Raw genomic sequence first — 20,024 nt, 5'->3', positions numbered from 1 at the left:
TAGTAATTACTGATTATTCCAATGAGTCACTAAACAAATGATTTTGATGTTTCAATGTCAAATTATTATTATTAATATTTATTCTCTCTTTCTTTCTTTTCTCTAAAATACACAAATTAACCTTCTCCATCTGAATAATACATACATAAATAATATTATTGTCCTTTAATTGTGTGTTTTTATTTATATAGCTATAATTTGATTACATGTCGTTTGTTTATTCTATAATTCACACTAGACCCGAGCTTTATTCACCCATCCTAAAAAAACGAGGACAGCGCTGCGTGTAACGGGAGGCGGGGAGCGGGCGCCATGACAACGCCCTCAAACCAATAACGTAAAGCGGTGAAGGACGTCGTAAACACCGACGGCTCTGTGTTGGGAAGCGTCGGTCGCTGTGGATCGTTGTTAGTGCTGGAGATCAGCGGCAGTGTGTGTGGAGACCGCGCTTGATCAAACTCCAGCTCTCCATAAATCGGGATTAGAGGAAGAGTCCAGAATCGTGCACCTATTTATTTGACCGAATCAGATGCTTGAGCACTGTTCATGTCTCCGGCTAGGTCGCTAACTGGCTGATCTCCTAATGGAAAGAGCATCTGAGTTTGTCTGATGTGCGTCTGGGATACAATGTTTCTCGTGTTTCCTTTATCGGAGCGCTACAGAGTAACAGCACTGAGAGCTCCAGCCTGAACAATGACTCCGAGTAGCCGACCCAGAGACTCCTCACTCCTGCAGGACTGACTGAAGAAACTCTCGCAGGTTTGTTGGAGCCTCTTTTACTCTATTCAGCTTCCCTTTGAAAGGTCTATTTCCAGACAGTGCATGTTCGGTCGTCGCTCCTTTAGTTGTAATGGTAGTTTCAAATTCTGTTGTTGGACATTTTCTACCAGTAGGTAATGGTAAACACAAAAAATTAATGTATAATACAGCGCACTTTGTTCATTTATGATTCAGTTTGTGTATTTAATGTTTACTACAAGTCGAAGAAAAGAATGTTATGTCAAGATTATTATTTCTATACGCTTTATTTGTCAATCTAACGTCTGGAAAGTCATCAAACTTAGTAGGATTTTGGGGACCAATAGAGCGTAGTAAAATTTCTCATGTTATTGTTATGAAGAATGAATATTCATAAAGATACCCCAAGGTTTTACTATAGATAAAGAAGGTTATTTGCTTTTATAGTTTTACCTTTTATTGGGGTAAAGATGGTTTTATATTCGCACATTCGTTCAGTGACATGCTCCCACTATGTTTTACCGTGGTACTTTGAATATTCAGTCTGAAATCAGGTAATGTATAACTTCAAAACAACATTAGCACCATTTAATTGACTGTAAACAATGTTGCAATTTGAAAGTCGTCATGATTTCACTATTTAGAATTCGCAAAGAATACTTTTATGAAACTTTTTATTAAAGAGAAAGTCAGAATTTGTGAATATTAAACCAACTTTACCTCAATTTACCTTTTGTCACCACAAATAAACCATTGAGGAAAAGTTGGTTTTATATATTCACATATTTACATACTTTCTCCTTAATAATAATATAATGTCAGAAAAGTATTCATTGGCAATTTTAAATAGTGAAATCATATTATCAATCAATGACTATAAAAGTACAACATTGTTCACTGTCAATAAAATTGCGCTAATGTTGTTTTAAAGTCATACTTAAGGTAAATTACATGACTTAAGACTGAATATTCAAAGTACCATGGTAAATAACAAAGGGAGCATGTCACTGGATGAATGTGCGGATATAAAACCACCTTTACCTCAATGACTTTTCCCTATAAATGTCAGTACTTTAGAAAATATATTCAGTAATCATATTAGACTATCAAAGTACAACATTGTTCACAGATAATTAAATGCTAATGTTGTTTTTAAGTCACACTTGCATGGAATTTCAGACTGAATATTCAAAGTAGCATGGTAAACAATACGGGGACCGTGTCACTGTTCTGAAATGAACCAGTGTGTTAATATTAAAACAAGCTTTATCTCAATAACTTAACCATTTTACTTCGTTACATAGTTTAACCATACTATTTGTAGTAAAAACAAATGCTAATGTATCTAAAAAAAACACAGTTTTGACACTTTTTCTATAATAAAACACATCGGATGTGGATGTGTAAATCTAAGTCAGGTCTAATACTTGTTCAAAATACATGTTGTAACCCGGACAAATTGATATATCATGTCTTGCCTTGTCTTTAACCTTTTGAATCACAAATCAACCATGATTTTGCAACTTCCATAGTATTTGTAGTAAAACTGGTTACACAACTGGCAATCTGTGCCAAAAAAAATGTTTATACTCTTTAACCATATCTGAAATGTATAAGTAAAGCTCTGAGTCTAATTGAAAAGACAGGTTATAAACTGATGTACTGTACCATGTCTTGCTCTCATGTTGTATTCAGAAACAGCAGAGCTCGGGAGATCGTCAAGTAGGTTTCAGATTTCTTGGCAGAATAGCATTCAATGCAAATTCTAAATAGTGAAATCATATTAGCAATCAATGACTATCAAAGTATAACGTTGTTCACAGTCAATTAAATTGTGCTAATGTTCTTTTAAAGTCATACTTAAGGTACGTTACATAATTTCAGACTGAATGTTCAGTGAATATTAAGTACCACGGTTAATAATAAAGGGAGCATGTCACTGAACGAATGTGCGAATATAAAACCACCTTTACCTCAATGTCTTTTCCCTATTTTAATAATTTCAGAAAATATATTAGGAAATCATATTAGCAGCCAATGACTATCAAAGTACAGCATTGTTTACAGTCAATTAAATAGTGCTGATATTGTTTTGAAGTCATTATTGCATCGTATTTAGGACCGAATGTTCAAAGTAGCTTGGTAAACAATATGGGAACCGTGTGACTGTTCAAAAATGAATGAATATGCCAATATAAAACCCACTTTACCTCAAATCAACCATTGTTTTACCACGTTATGAATAGTTTAACCATACCATTTGTAGTAAAAACTAAGGGTAATCTATGTATCTATAAAAATACACCGTTTTGACACTTTTACTATAATAAAACCATATCTGATATGGATATGTAAATCAAGTAAGTCTAATACTTGTTCAAAATACATGTTATAACCGAGACAAACTGATGCATTACATCTTATACCTCTCATCTTCTAGTTTAACCTTAGTAAACACAAATCAACCATGATTTTGACCCATTATCAGTTGTTCAGCCGTAGTATTTGTAGTAAAACTAGTTACACGTGTCAAAAAAGTTTCTACACTTTAACCATATCTAAGCTGTATAAGTAAAAATCTGAGCCTAATTGAAAAGACTGATTATAACCCAGACGAACTGATCATGTCTTGCTCTCATCTTGTATTCAGAAACAGCACAGCTCAGGAGATCGTCAAGTAGGTTTCGGATTTCTTGGCACTGATCTGACACTTGAAATAACATGATAGGATTCAGCTGCTGACCTCAGAGCAGTCTGAAACATCTCGGGATTATAATGTGATTTGCTAAGCATTAACACCCTATAGTTATTGATCAAGCTGAGACTTTTCAGATATGCGGGTGCAAGTGTTGTGTGTCTATTCTGTTCACAGTGACTGTAAAAGTATGGACACGGTTAAAAATGCTGGGTTCCATGTAATCGATTTGGGTTGGAACAACATGGAATTAAGTTAGCTTATTAGTTTTTACATATTAAAGTGGGTTAAACTTAAAAAAAATAAGTTGATTCCAAACAAATTATGTTGTTTCAGCTCGTTTTAAATAAGCAGTTTAAACAAACAGCAAACATCATTTTTTTATTGAGTGAAGGCATCCAAATTGCTGTTTCTCTTCTTGATGATCTTACAGTGTGATTTGTTTTTAACTGAAAACGTTCACATGATGTTATTAAACATGGCTGACAATCAAAATGCAGTTTTGATGTTGTGTAAATATTAGGTTTTCAGGACCATAAAACTTAATTGTTTTTTGTTCATTCAACTTAAGTTTGTTAATACAATTAAGTTGCTGCCAAAAAACCCGATAATTGTGTTTATTCAGCTCATTTTAAATAAGTAATTTGAACAAACAACAACATATTTTGTTTGAGTGTACTCTTCCTCAAGTGGTTCCAAATCTACATGAGTGTTCTTTTCCTGTTGAACACTAAAGAAGATATTTTGAAGGAAGCTGAAAACCTGTAGCTGTTGACTTCCACAGTAGGACACACAAATACTATGGAAGTCTGCCTTTTCAGCATTCTTCAAAATATCTTCTTTTGTGTTTAACAGAAGAAAGTCACTCTCTGTAAACAAAATGCTGGGTTTCACATGTTGTCTCAACACAAATGAATTGTGAACATACTGTGCACCTATTGTGCAAATTGTGCACAAGTTGTCCCAAAACAACCCCTCAATAATTGTGTTTATGCAGCTCATTTTATAAAAGTAGTTGGAACAAGCAGCAAAATATTGAATTCTCTCTCAAGTGGTTTCAAATCGACATGAGTGCCTTTCATTTATTGAACACTAAAGACGATATTTTGAAGAAGGCTGAAAACCTGTAACCACTGACTTCCACAGTATTGGAAAAATGAATATTATGGAAGTCAGTTATTCCAGCATTCTTCAAAACAAATTATTTTGTATTTAACAGAAGAAGCTCACTGTAAAACAGAAGTGCAGGGTTCCACACTATTCATTCATGCTGTCTCAGCACAAATGAATTAAGTTCACTTAATTGCTTTTACAAATGTAAGTGGATTGAGTATAAAACATCTAAGTTGATGGCATCTAAAAAAAACACTCAGTAATTGTGTTGATTCAGCTTATTTTAAATAAGTAGTTTGTACAAGCATTACAAAATAGTTTTTGAGTGCTCATAAAGGTTCGAAACACGTAAAATGATGAATAAATAATGACAGCGTGTTTATTTTTTTGGTGAACTATCCCTTTAATAGTGTTTTTGAAATACTCAATTACTATTCTTTATGATAACAGCACATAGTTTTGCTTTAAAAAGGGTTAAAACAAGTAAAATAGTGAATGTTTATTTTTGCATGAACCCTTTAGTATTTTTTTCAAGCACTCAGTTATTATTATTTGTAATAACACCACATTATAATGCTTTAAAAAAAGGGTTGAAACAAGTAAAATGGTCAATAATTAAAGACAGAATATTCATTTTTGGATGAACTATCCCTTTCATATTGTTTCAAGTTACTATTTATAATTACAGTATATGGTTTTGATTTAAAAAAGGGTTGAAACAAGTAAAATATTGAGTAAATAATGACAGAATATTCATTTTTGGGTGAACTATCTCTTTAATATTTTTTTTTCAAATACTAAGTTACTATTCTTTATAATAACAGCACATGGTGTTGCTTTAAAAAAGGGTTGAAACAAGTAAAGTAGTGAGTAAAAGATGACAGAATATTCATTTTTGGGTGAACTATGCCTTAAATAATGTTTTTCAAGTACTCGGTTGCTATTCTTCATAATAACACTACATGATTATGCTTTATAAAAAGTATAAAACAAGTAAAATAGGGAGGAAATAATGACATGATATTAATCTTTAGGTGAACTATCCTTTTAGTATTTTTTTCCCAAGTACTCAATTACTATTCTTCATAATAACAGCTCATGGTTTTGCTTTAAAAAAGGGTTGAAACAAGTAAAATAGTAAGTAAATTATGACAGAATATTCATTTTTGGATGAGGTGTCCATTTAATATTGTTTTTCAAGTACTCATTTACTATTCTTAACATCACATGGTTTTGCTTTAAAAGAAGGGTTGAAACAAGTAAATTAGTGAGTAAAGGATGACAGAATATTTATTTTGGGTGAACTATGCAATTAATAATGTTTTTCAAGAACTCAAATTACTATTCTTTATAAAAACACCACATGATTATGCTTTAAAAAAGGTTTGAAACAAGTAAAATAGGGAGGAAAGAATGACTTAATATTAATCTTTAGATGAACTCTCCTTTTACTATTTTTTTTCCAAGTACTCAATTACTATTCTTCATAATAACAGCACATGGTTTTGCTTTAAAAACGTTGAAACAAGTTAAATGTGAGTAAATGATGACAGCATGTTCATTTTTGGATGAACTATCCCTGTATTATTGTTTTTAAGCACTCAATTGCTATTCTTTATAATACCGGCACATGGTTTTGCTTTAATAAAGGATTGAAACAAGTAAAATAGTGTGTAAATGATGACAACATATTCATTTTTGAGCCTTTAACCCCTTCAGACCCTGCGTCCATTACAATGGACATCACATGACATCCCATTTTTCTGAAATTTGGAACATAATTCAGGTCTGAAGGGGTTAAAATGGTTTTCAAGTACTCAATTACTATTCTTTATAACAACACTACATGATTTTGCTTTAAAAACTGAAACAAGTAAAATAGTCAGTAAATGATGACAGAATGTTCATTAATGTATGAACTATCCCTCAACTATTACTCAATTACTATTCTTTAATCTTTAATATAACACCACACGGTTTTGCTTTAAAAAAAACAGACCTTGCTCGTGCTGCCAAAGCCCCTCCATTTGAGAAGTTGTTCTGCAACCTAATCCTTCATTTGTCAGAACACAGACTGTAATCGAGAAACGCACACCTGTATGATAAAACGGCAGCTCGCAATATCAAGCCCCACATCAGGTGTTGACATTTTATGAAGCCTTATTTTTCAAGATACGCATCTGGCGTAACCCCCACTAGTTTGGAAAAACAAAGACATCAAGCCTTATTATTATTGTTTTGTTGCTATCTTGGCAGTCCAAGCTGTGAATTCTGTGAAGTTGATAAATGCGACTTTCTCCTCTAATGAAGTTAAGACATCATGTTGGCGCTGACAGAAAGAACGTCTGGTTGCATATTGCCAAAACAAAGCGAACATTGTGTCGGATTTAACTGAAGCATTTGCTGGATTGTCTCTCTACAATGCACTCATTTGCCTAAAGGACTCGCTTACACTGGGATTTGTGTTCTTTTCTCTTGGAGCAAGAATATCGGAAAAAGGAAAGCTTTTTAGAGACATAGTGACTGCTTCATTGAGGTTAAGATTCAGGTGTCAGTTGTGAATGGGAATGCGGTTAATCAGTAATTTAGAGTGGTTTTTTATTTGTTAGCATGCGAAAGAAAATTTGTTTCCATTCATCACTGTCTGCGCGGGTTGCCGGACTGAGGCGGCGCAGTTGTGGATGACTGTTTTTGTGATCAAACATTATTGACTCCTGCAGTCGATAACCTTGGCAACTGCAGTTCTTCACCCGAGCGCCTGCAGCTCCGCTTGTGAAAAGCTAATGACAAGGCCATTGTGAAATGCTTAATGTAATGGGGAATAAAGTTTGTGTAAAATATACACAATAAGGTCTCAAACTTGAGCTGAAAATGTTTCAATTCTAATGCTCAACCTTTTGCTGAAGAATGTGAATATTTATCATTATATTACATTATTTTCCCAGAGATGGGTTGCAGGTGGAAGGGCATCAGCTCTGTAAAATATATGCTGGATAAGCTGGAGGTTCATTCCGCTGTGGCGACCCCGGATTAATAAAGGGATTAAGCCAAAAAGAAAATGAATATTATATTATATTATATTATATTATATTATATTATATTATATTATATTATATTATATTATATTATATTATATTATATTATATTGTATTGTATTGTATTGTATTATATTATATTATATTATATTATATTATATTATATTATATTATATTATATCATATTATATTATATTATATTATATTATATTATATTATATTATATTATATTATATTATATTATATTATATTTCCCAGAGATGGAATGCAGCTGGAAGGGCATCCGCTGTGTAAAATACATGCTGGATAAGTTAGCGGTTCATTCCGCTGTGGCGAACACTAATTAATAAAGGGATTATGCCAAAAAGAAAATGAATGAATGAATATTATATTATATTATATTATAAGTGAATTAATCATATTGTTATTTTAATGCACTTTAAGTTCTCAAACTTGAACCGAGAGTCTAAAATGATTGTTAAATGGGTTGAGCACATGAAATAAATTTTAGTTTCATGAAATGTTAATTTTGTAAGTGTTATTGATTTTATTTGTAAATGATTTATCCATATATTTTATTTTATTATAAATGATTGAATATGCTATTGTTTAATACACTATAACGTCTCAAACTTGTGCTGAGAGTGTTTACATTATAATCCTCGTTCTTTTAGCGACGTTCAATAAGTCTATTCAATAAATCGAATTATTTGATTGTTCTTAAATGAATGTGAATGTGTTTAGTGCACTGACTAAACATCTTTAAACATTTTCATGAAATGGAAATTCTATAAATGTTATAGATCTTATTTGTGAGTGATTTATCATTATATTATATTATATTTTATTATATTGCATTGCATTGCATTGCATTGCATTGCATTGCATTGCATTGTATTGTATTGTATTATTCATTCATTTATTTTCTGAATGAACACGGCCTCAGCGGAATAAACCGCCATCTTATCCAGTTTCAACCTGTTCCAAATGTTTAGTAACATTACACTTGAGTTTCTTAATGCTGCAATATTACTGAAATATTTAAATGTTAAAATCACTGCAAAGCAACCTCAGCATTTTGATTACATTTTTATTTTGAGTTATTTCACTAAGTCCAACTGGATGTACCAAGTCAAGGATTTATGGAAGTGACGTTTTAATCAGTAACATTTTGAATCAGATATTTTATCTGCCTCAACATCTGTTTAAAGATCAACCGCATGCCTCCTTCTGCAAGTTAAGGCATGAAGTATTGTGACACTACGCTTCGGGTAACACACAATGGCATTTGCAATCACATTCTTGCACAATCATACATTGATTTTCCTTTGGAAAGAAACTGGGTGTTTAATAATAATTCTAAAATATATAGGAGGGATATTTTCAACTTGGTATTAATTTTATTATGAAATAAAAGAAGTAATTCAATACCAGAATGGGTCCAGGAGAGAAAACGGGTTTAAAAAGAAAGAAATATGCCTTTCAAGATAGATCATTTTTGTTGTGTGATATATTGTAAGAGAAATTGTTGCTATTATCAATAATATGGTCTTTTCGAGATCATTTTATGCTATAACTGATTATATAATGATTATACAACACCATAATAATGCAAATAGGCATAAACGCTTTCAAGGGAGAAATACTTTTTCATTCTTAAGTTTATTTAGATTCTGTAATTTGATGATAAGATAACTGTCTAATCATGTCCATTATAAACCGTTTCTATGTGGGGATGTCATTGGCCCATGAACATTTCCTGCTTGTCGTCAAACTATTTTATAACAGTGACAAGAGGTGACTCAATCATATCATTGTTTTAACGTTGTTTAACAATAAAACAGCTGTCATAACATTATTTTTCAATTATTTATTAACATTTTGGGATTCTCGTACGCCATGAAAATGAAAAGTGTAAAACAGGAAATACATTTGGACCGTTGTTATTGTTTACATCCCTCAAAATTGTCTATTAAGTAAATTACTAATTATAAACTTTGACACAGATGAGGTAGAGTGTAAATGTTCTTGTAAAATGGTTTTAATGTTATTTGTAAATTTGTAAATGTATATTCCAAGTATTGCATAATGCATATTACGTTGATATAGTGCAGAGATGCCCAATGTTGGCCCATGGTAACCCTTGATTTGGCCCACATCCCATCTGAAAAGACTGCACGAATGATGGAGTGGAGGTTGAAGTGAATGCTTTTGATTGAGATCGTTATTTTGATTTAAACGTAACATAACGTGTTTCTTTGTTTTACTGCGGAGCTGCAAATAAAGCCAACTGAAATTAAATGTTACAATTAAATGTTGTAAATGAATCAGACTTTTAGGGCCCTCATACACTCAGCGCAATAAGGCACAAGATGTGCATGGCGTGATTTGTTGCTATTTTCAGACAGGCGCAACCCTAACTTACACATTTTACGCCAAGTTGTTTAAATAACAAATCCATTTGTGTCCATATGTGCACTCATAATGTGTGCTGGTCTAAGAAGGAGGTGTGTTAAGGCGCATTGTTGGTGCGTTGATATTTTGAGGAACTGAAATAAACCACATTATTTAAATAACTAAAAGCTGCTTTAAAGTCCAGTGCAGAGCGCGTTAGTTATACACCTATGCAGGTTCAAATGTTTACACATTGCTAAGTACAAACAGGATGTACAGCAATACACTAATATCTTTACATAATGAAAAAAATGTAAGGATTAAAATTTTACAATAATATTTTTTTTCTACATAAATATAAAAACCGCTGCCTCCATGCTTTCATCTTGACTTTTATTCAGTTTATTCATGACAGTTTGCATGTGTATAATGTTGTTATTATTATTAGCAGTATTATTTATTAAATGCATATTTATATTTGTTTTAATAAAAACAAGTTTAGATTTGTCCAGCTGGACATAAGAATAGGACGTGTGTTTGGATATTACTTTGTTATTATTGTTCACTTATTTGTTTGCTGGAAATTAGAACTGAATTTAGAAATAGTTTTGAAACAAATCTTTGCGCTTAACAAATGAAAATTAAATACGCAGGCTAATGGATGTCTTTAGTGGAGTGCATACAACACCACTTCCTTATCCACGAAAGTAAAGGAGTAAAGTAAAGACTAAAAGTAAAGGGGCTGATTGGAGGAGGCTCGTTCTTTGTCCTCACACAGATGGTCTGTTTAACTGTTTTCTCACTAGTGAAGTGTTCAGTTTTTCCCACTTACAAAGTCCGCCATGTAAAGAGCATGGCGTGACGCAACTGACTCTTAAAGGGAATGTGAGATGAGACTCTAATTGGTTTAATGCACTTTACGCTCAAAACACACTTAAGCGAATAAGCACAACCCTGTTAGACCATACGCAAGGGCGCAAAGTGTATTTTTTTTGTCCTTAAAATAGTTGATTTGCACACGCCCTTAATGTTTTTGTGCCATGCGCTTTAGACTTTGCACTTAGATTGTTCAAATAGAGCCTTTAAAATGTAAAAACTGTCACTTGACAAAAAGAAATGCACAAGACATCGGTGAACAAATCAAGGCAAAGGCAGGAGCAGGTTGACTCACATAATGAACTCTATTATGTTATAAATGAGATGTTTATGTTTATACCGTAATAAGTTCATTATTAAATGTTAAAATGTGCTAATATATTAATATGATTTAAAGTAAAATTTTCTAGTTATCTTTTAAATAGCAAATAGCAAATAAATTAGTAAATTACCCATGGAAAATTAATGTAATACAGTGTGATATATTCGGTTTGGTTTTTATTCGAGAGGTGTTGGTGATGTCAGCTTGAGAAATTGCGTTAATTCTAAAGATCTGAAGAGAATATTTATTTTTGTGGATTGTTTTTCACAAGTAAATCATTAACTATATAAGCAGAAACGCGAATTACAAAAGTAAAGAATCAATTTTGAATTTACACTTGCTCAAGGGCCGAATGAATACAATCGTCACTTGATTCACAATGTAGCAAAATCCTTTGTTGGCTCATTATGGTTTTCCATACTCTGAGTTCCTCCTCGAAGGCTGTTTGTTCATTTGTGCTGACTGTTCTAAGGCATTGTGCACCTCTAGTTTTGGCACACTCTGAGCTGAGCTTTGGTGGTAAACGGCGTTCGGTGGCCCTCGGGCTTGGGCTTTCTTCTTTCCTTCACTGCCTGAGCTGAGGCTGAGAGGGAGGAGATACTTTATGGGCAATGGAGTGGTAATTCAAAACAGAGGCCTGTGGGCAGGATGAGGTTGTTGGAAATGAAAACATGTCATCAGGGAAGTTGGAGTAAATGTGTCTGTTTCTGAATAGGCTGATCTGGATTTCTGCATCATTGTTTTCCAAACGGTCATTAGTCAGGTTTCCATTACAGGTTTGTGCGTTTACTATTTATAAATGTCAGGTAAACAAAACGATTGTGAAGTAAGAGCATTTTCATAAGCTAATCCGCCTGTTAAGCGGCGACGTGTTGGTGACGTATGTAATACTGTTTCCGGGTCCAAGCCGCCACTCATTTGAGTTGATATTCATTCATTTTCTTGTCAGCTTAGTACCTTTATTAATCCGGGGTCACCACAGGGGAATGAACCCCCAACTTATCCAGCAAGTTTTTATGCAGCGGATGCCCTTCCAGCCGCAACCCATCTCTGGGAAACATCCACATACACATTCATACACACACTCATACACTACGGACAATTTAGCCTACCCAATTCACCTGTACCGCATGTCTTTGGACTGTGGGGGAAACCAGAGCACCCGGAGGAAACCCACACGAACACAGGGAGAACATGCAAACTCCACACAGAAGCACCAACTGAGCCGAGGATCGAACCAGCGACCTTCTTGCTGTGAGGCGACAGCACTACCTACTGCGCCACTGCCTCGCCTTGAGTTGATATGATCACTTTTTATTCATATCACACAAATAGTTAATTTTATATCAAGTCAAAGTGTACACAACAACCGCTGGGCTTGCTACAAAATTTTAACAGTTTATAAAAAAATTTATCACTTTCTGTCCATTGGATACACTCAAAAAAATTATGTTGGCTTTAATTAACTTTTTTATGTCAACAGGTTCCACGTAACTGAGTTAAGTTCCCTAAAAAAAAAAGAATATTTATTTGAGTGAACTTAAGTTTGTTACATAAAGGTAATGTAATGTTGTTTGGTTCAATCAACACAACATTTATAATTTAGCTTTAATTTATTTACACTGTTAAAAAAAAACTTTAAATTTACGGAAAAATACCGGCAGTGGTGGCCAGGATTTTTCTGTAAAAATTTGGAAGTTTTTAGGACTGTTTAAATTGACTGAAAACAACCGTATTTCATCAACGTAAAGTCATACAATGCACTAATGTGTTCATGTGTGTACAATTAGCAAACCGATTTTCACTGCATTAGTTACTACACAGTTACCTTTAAACAAAAGAAGCTGCAGCACAACATCAGCTATCTTTAGTTCATATTGGACTTGAACACAGATGCTACTATCCTCCACAATAAGGCATGGATATATATATATATATATTGCGATCGTGATTTTCGAAAGTATTAAATCGCTTTGTAAACGTTTATTATTACCATTTCATGAGTCTCCCCATACAGTTGAATAGAGCGCTTGGACCTGGAAGCCGCTTCGCGTGACGTCACACTTAACAAGCGGATATTATCTCACTAAAACGTTAATTGTGTGTGTTTTTTTTTTTTTTTTATAAGTTGATAAGTTGTTCCAAAAATAACGACAATGGATTTCATAGGCTGCATATTGCAGCCATCACGCTTGTTTCACCAACAACTGAAAATTCTGTCATTATTTCCTCACTCTTGCTCCAAACCAGTTTGACTTCATTTTGTTCTGTTAAACACAACAAAATGTTTGGAAGAAAGCTGTATTGTGATTACTGCTTCAAAATAAGTTCTTTTTAAATACCTTTGAATGCATTGAACACAATAAATTTTATTTTAGGAAATATTTCTATTTTGGAACAGTAAACATGTCAGGCTAAATAATTCAAATAAATCATTGACTTCTGCTCTCTTCGTTAGTTTCAAAAACACATTTATTTACAAGACATAAAAAACATATTTAAAAAAATCCTTGTATATACCTCAGGAAAGGTATAAGAGAACATTTTAGCGGTTTTAAAACCTTTCCTTTTCAAACCACAGTTAACCTTGAGACTGGTCATCATCCCATGCCCAGTCAGGGCTTACCAAGCTGATGGTTAGCTATTGGACTTCGTCAGTCAGTGTCTGTATGGCTAGTTGGTTTGGTGTTTGTTGGTTGGTTTTGTCAGTCGCATTTGCAGGAACAAATCTTTCCATAGTGAGTGATTAGTACTGTGGTAATGGTACTAAATGCTGTTTTGCATCTGCGTGTTGGAAGTTCTGGTTGCCCGTCGTGAACGTGAAAACGGACGACTGCCTCCCGGAGTGTGGAAAGACACATCTTGGATTCAGAATTCAGAATTTCCAGATGAACAGGTCAACCTTTTTTAAGTTGTGCAATTCAGTAGGGCCTTTAGTGCGAGCTGCAGCATGCCCAATCGATCCAGATTCTACAAATTAAAGCGTATTCATATTTTTAAGAGTTATCTGACATAGTCTGACATTTAAAATATCATTAAAATATTCAAAACCCACTAGATCAGTGTATGTATATATGTATATTTTAACTTGCGTAGATGCGTTATCCCAAAAATGTTTTGAAGAACTTTCAAATCCAGAGAAATTAGCTATTTTAACTTGTGATGCGAGTCCTTTTTTTTTCCATGCCAATGATTATGTTCAACCTTGATTTCCAGTTTGTTTTGTAGAAAACAGGGAAACATTAAGTGTGCTTTAATGTGTTGTGCATTTTATTACACTGCACAGAGCAATTTAGTATCTTAAAACTATGCTGTCCCCCAACCCCCTCCCCCTCTGATCATAACCTAAAGAACTAGAAGCGGTGGACCATGGCATAATAAAATCTCCTCTGCTTCTTAACTTCTTTAGCTTCCACAGTTTCCAGACTTACTCTTCCATTATAGCAAGTTTACAATACTTTAGCTCATCCATAAACATGATTTCTGAAGGAAACTCCTGTAGGGAGGTGACAACTCTCACAGAATCATCAAACTACTCCTTTGTTTATTGTAAATACATGCCTTAGCGGCGAATTTACATACTGAGTCCTGTAGGAAGAAGGCATCTCTTACGGAATCATCAAACTACTTTTTTTGGTTATTGTGAATATGCATCCTCTAGTGGTGAAATTACATACAGAGTCCTGTCGAAAGATGACAACTCTTATGGAATCATCAAACTACTCCTTTGTTTATTGTAAATACACGCTTTCTAGTGGCGGATTTGCATAGCGAGTCCTGTAGGAATATGACATCTCTTACGGAGTCATTAAACTACTTTTTTGTTTATTGTGAATATGCACCCTCTAGTGGTTAAATTACATACAGAGTCCTGTCGAAAGATGACAACTCCTATGGAATCCTCAAACTACTCCTTTGTTTGTTGTGAACACGCGCCCTCTAGTGGTGAAATTACATACTGTGCCTTTAAACGTATGAACACGGTTTTCATAGCAGTTTTGTAAGAACAAGATGTCTTTAAAAACCCGCATGCAAGTCTAGCAACTCTTTCTTTGTTATATGGAAGTTTTTGTGCAATATTGCTGAATCACTTATCAACAAATATTCTTGCTGTCGAGTAGTTGTTTGATCATAGTTGTTTGTGAGGCCCTGCAATCACATATGGATCTAGAAAGCATCTTATTTAACGTCAAACAATAATCAAGAAAATGATATAGCAATGTCATAGATCGAACAACATGTTGCAGACATTTACTTATGTTCAGTTTATGTTACATCAGCTCAAAGTTCAGTAGTGTCTGTTTTGATTTAAAGCACATGTAGTCATTTGTAAATGTAGGAAAATCAGGACATCAATGTATCCATTGTGCATTGGTGAAATGGTGAAAGTGTTCGTTGCAGTTGGAGCATTTAAGAAAGCTTTTAATGTCAGATTTGATGTCACGTTTAACTATATATTAAAACAAAAATGATCATTTTAATTTAACTTTTGAATTGCAACATCTGTATTATGGTTTTAACAACATAAGGAAAATCTCCTAGGGAGTAAGAACCCATGGATTGGGATTATTCTAGTGTGTTAAAAGCTTTTAGTAGCCCTTTGCTTGAAATACGAGAAATTGATCGTTTACCGAAGTGACTTAAACCATTTGGAAGGCTTGTAAGGATAGTTGAGGAAAAATCAAATCTAATTCCGTTGTCATTTTTGCTTTGCTAGAGTCTTGATCTGAATCATACCTCCCAAAGGCTTATCCTACAGAAGGCTGAAATCAACCCTATAAATGTCAAAGTGAAAGAATCAGCAGGAACCTTTGCGAAATGCGTTCATTTCCCCCTCCCACCAAACCTTTCAACTTGTCACTCATTTAAAAGAGGCCCCTGCGTCTGGAAATATTATGATTGAGTTTCCGTGACTGTGGGTGGACATGGACCTGACTGCTGGAGTGAGAACTCCTTAATCTGGTGCGGTTTGAAGCAGGCAGCCCGTGCAGTGAAGCTTGTTTGCTTTCGCTCTGCCAATCTGTACTCAAACCAGCGCCAGTGCATCACGGCTTTCCTTGACTGCCTCATTTTTTCCTGAAGAGAAATGCACAGTTTATCTTTGTCTCTGCTCACTGAGTGAAAAACCGGGGATGTCATTCTGTTAAATGGCACACGAAGATCATATCGTGCTCGGTTGTTTTATGAACGTTCAGCGAGTCTCGTCTTCTGTAATAGGCAGTATATGCACATTCTTCTTATCGAGATCTGTGTTAGCCTCTTTTTTTATGTTGCTGCATTCCAAATGAGTTATTTCCCAGGTGTCCAAACCTTAATTGCTGCTACGTTTATGTACTAAATCATTTCCTCCATGTTTTGTCCTGATCGTAGTCTGCAGTTATAGCAGTGCTCATGCTCATGGAATGCGTATATGGGTCAAAAATGAAAACATGAAAAGCTCTTCAAGTGTAATATCACTTTAAAAATTGCATCACTATAAATTTGCAGGACATGCACAATATATCAAGCATTAATGAATCAAAAACAGGAATCATTTGATGAGATTTTAAAATATTAATGATTAAAGTGCTATTAAGTTTGTCAGGATACTAGAATTTGGTACTGAGATTTTAAAAACGTCCATTTCCTGTTAATATTTGAGCGCTGTTTAGTATGTTCTTAAACTGCGCTGATTTGCCATTGTGTTCATGTGCTCTACAGAAATGACTGTGATTGGCTGTGAAGGTCATCATTTCGCTGAACTCACCAATGTTTACTGAGTGTAAACACAGATACACGGACACTGGAACGTTTCAAAGTTATGTCGATCAGCTAGTTTGTCTACAAGCTGACTTACAATCGATCCGCTGATGAATTGCGGCTTTAAAGCGCTCCAGTGTTTTAAAGGTACCGATGGTTCAATAGTACAGCATCATCCCTAATGCCTAGTTTCCAGAGTGGTACAGTATGATACGGTATGGTTCAGACTTGTCACCTTTATCAGGCTTGTATCTCCACTGCCAAATGGTACCAATGGTACCCTTTTGGTAGACATGGTGTTCAACAGAAAGTTGACGTCATTCCTGCTTGAAGTTCTCATGTTGTACGAAAAGCACTTCTTACTAAACAGAAGCTTTATACACATAAATACTTAAGTATAAATGTTAATTACTAACCTTTGCATGAACAGGATTTGATTATAGCTGCAGATTGATGATTATGCCAAACAGCCTACTGTAAAGTCTGCAATTAAATGAAATATAAAACATTATTGAACACATACAGAGACTTAGGATCTGTTTTTGTATCCCAACCCTTCCCCTTGGCCCTTGAAACAGAGTGTGAAGGGGAAGGTCTTCAAAATTTACACCACTACAGCACCTGCACACGTCATCATATGTCATCGCAATTTTTTTTTTGGCTTCATATGAGATCGATGAGGGCGTATTTATCGATATCTTCAGGAAATCACTAAAGGCTACTATGTCATGTTATCATAACCTATAATGTGGCAATAAGATCGTAACTGTGCTGTGCATTTACATCGTGGCCATATTAATCTATGTAAACACAAGAAAGCAACATTAATATTATACCAGACACTGTAAAAAGGTAATTCCCAGCCACTAGACATTTCTCAAAGGGGATTTGAGAGTCAGATGTGAAAGTATGTTGTGGGACTGCTATACAGGAGTTAAGATTATGGATTATAGATTGCGAAATTTAGTGTTTTTTGTTTTAGCAAACATTTTTTAAGGCATGTAAAACACGAATGTGGTTATGAATGTATCAGAACATTTGCTTATTTGTTGTAAAAATTTGTAATAATGACAAAAAATACTAATTTGTGCAGCTGATGTGTTCTGGGAAATTTCCGTACCCCTTGATTTCAAGCCTTAATCTCAGCTTCAAGGGCTATCTAGCCCTTTCCCTTAGCCCTACGCCCTCAAGCTAAAGACAAGAAGGACAACCTTACCCCCTCACATGAATGCACAGAACAAAGGGTAGAGGTTAGGGGAAGGGCCAATGTGTTGGGGATTAGGCCTTACAGCAGTGGTCACCAAACTTGTTCCTGGAGGGCCGGTGTCCTGCAGATTTTTGCTCCAACCCTAATCAAACACACCTGAACAAGCTAATCAAGGTCTTACTAGGTATACTTGAAACATCCAGGCAGGTGTGTTGAGGCAAGTTGGAGCTAAACCCTGAAGGGACACCGGCCCTTCAGGACCAGGATTGGTGACCCCTGCCTTACAGTCTCTGAAATGTTACCAAAAATGCCCAAAACATACATTTTGTCCTTATTTGAGTTAAACAAAACGAAACATATTCAGTCAGTACAAACCTCTCATCTTTATTCTTCACACGTACATGCAATATTAACGTCTTATTAAAGAAATTCTGTCATTCCAAGTTTATAATAGTCCAAAAGGTGAGGATAATAATTAAACATGGCAGTTTGTGTTCATGTTTTAGGTTGCTGAAAGAATCATTTGCTCCTTTGTTTTCTTTGGCTACTCCTTTGTTTGTTAAGCGTCTCTCTTGCATTTGTCTGTTTGTGAATGTCAGCAGCACTTCAATAATCTTGCGCAGCAATCCCTCCAACCCTAATCAAACACAGCTGATCCAACTAATCAATGTGTTTAAGACTACTAGAGACCATCAAGCAGGTGTGAGTTGTAGGTGGTTGGAGCTAAACTATGCAGAGCTGTGGCCCTCTAGGAATTGAGTTTGAGATCATTGCTGTAAACTAATAGTGTCTAGCTCCGTCTTTGGTACCCATTGGAAAGGGTAACAGTGAAAATGGCCATAAAAGTATACCGAACCGTACCATTCATTGGACACGCGCCATAAGTGCAATAAGATGTAAATTGTCGTTTTAATTCTTTTTTTCACTGTTATTGTCTTTGATGTGCAAGTATTCATTTATAAAAGTTTTAATCATTTCAAATATAATGAAGTATGTTGTTTCATTTTCATAAATTAACATCTTTGAATTCTGAGGGAACATTTTTTTTTCACCCTTGACATTTTGTTTTCAAATAAAAGTTTTAAAAACCTAATCCAGATACATTTTAAATGTATTCTCATGCTGGGAATATCAAGATCTTTAATTGAAGATGAATATTTTGCTTGGAAATGTGTGACTAATTTTAATTAGAGTGTAACAAGAACTGTAAAAGTGATCACTAATTAAAATCAAAACAGTCAGGCACTGAACATTTGCAGGAAGAATGTTATTATTTGTCAACAGAATGCCTATCCTAATGTTCTTAAAGAATGCACAGTATAATTTAAACCTGCCTTTGTCTGTCATTATGGTGAAATATGCACAGGATTTGCCTACAACTGCTGTCCTTATGGGAATTGCAGAATAAACGCGAGTTATCATGTTGGGTGTAGATTCTCTCTTCCACCCCCACGGCAACTCCATCTCACAAGGTCAATTAAAATGCACAGAAATTCGTCAACATGCTAGCTAATCACACTGACTCGTTTACTAATGAGCAGAGCTCTCGAAAGCCATCACTTTTAATAGCCATGGTGTAATGAGCTTTAATTGAAAACGGCCCATTTGCATGGTAAGCGACCATATAAAGAATTTGGTTGTGAGGGTTTGATTTCTTGCATCGGGTGGTAAAGTAATCGCCTGTTTTACTATAGTGTAAAAATGACTGAGAGTATTAGAACAACACCACTTGTAGGTGCTTACCTCATAGGCTTCATTTGCATCTCTGGTTGATGTGCATCATCAGAATCGCTGACACCCCTGTGTCGGATACGTTCACACAGAGCTCTGTGTTGTTTCACCTCCCCACATTACCTTGGTGACACTAGAAATTTCAAAGAGGAATCTTCAAAGAGAGATTAAAAC

The 20,024-nt window shown here is 34.7% G+C and overlaps 1 protein-coding gene and 1 long non-coding RNA gene across 3 annotated transcripts in view; one reads left to right on the top strand and one right to left on the bottom strand.

Annotated features, from left to right (window-relative positions):
• Positions 1 to 20,024, bottom strand: part of LOC141380813 (uncharacterized) — a 32,358-nt gene that overhangs the window by 10,607 nt on the left and 1,727 nt on the right. The window contains exons 1-2 of one of the 2 annotated variants that reach the window (XR_012399690.1): positions 19,863 to 20,016; positions 17,329 to 17,395 (exon numbers count right to left, since the gene is read on the bottom strand). This is a non-coding gene — a long non-coding RNA (uncharacterized lncRNA). Of the gene's footprint in view, positions 1 to 17,328; positions 17,396 to 19,862; positions 20,017 to 20,024 lie in introns of those variants that run through there. The other variant, XR_012399691.1, reaches the window with a different exon arrangement.
• dipk2ab (divergent protein kinase domain 2Ab) overlaps positions 367 to 20,024 on the top strand; it is a 60,270-nt gene continuing 40,612 nt past the window's right edge. The window contains exon 1 of the mRNA XM_005162483.6: positions 367 to 759. The gene's annotated coding sequence lies outside the window, so the exon portion shown is untranslated. The remainder of the gene's footprint in view (positions 760 to 20,024) is intronic.

Source organism: Danio rerio, chromosome 24, assembly GCF_049306965.1.
Source record: "Danio rerio strain Tuebingen ecotype United States chromosome 24, GRCz12tu, whole genome shotgun sequence".
NCBI lineage: Eukaryota > Metazoa > Chordata > Actinopteri > Cypriniformes > Danionidae > Danio > Danio rerio.
This window is presented reverse-complemented; position numbering and strand designations above follow the sequence as displayed.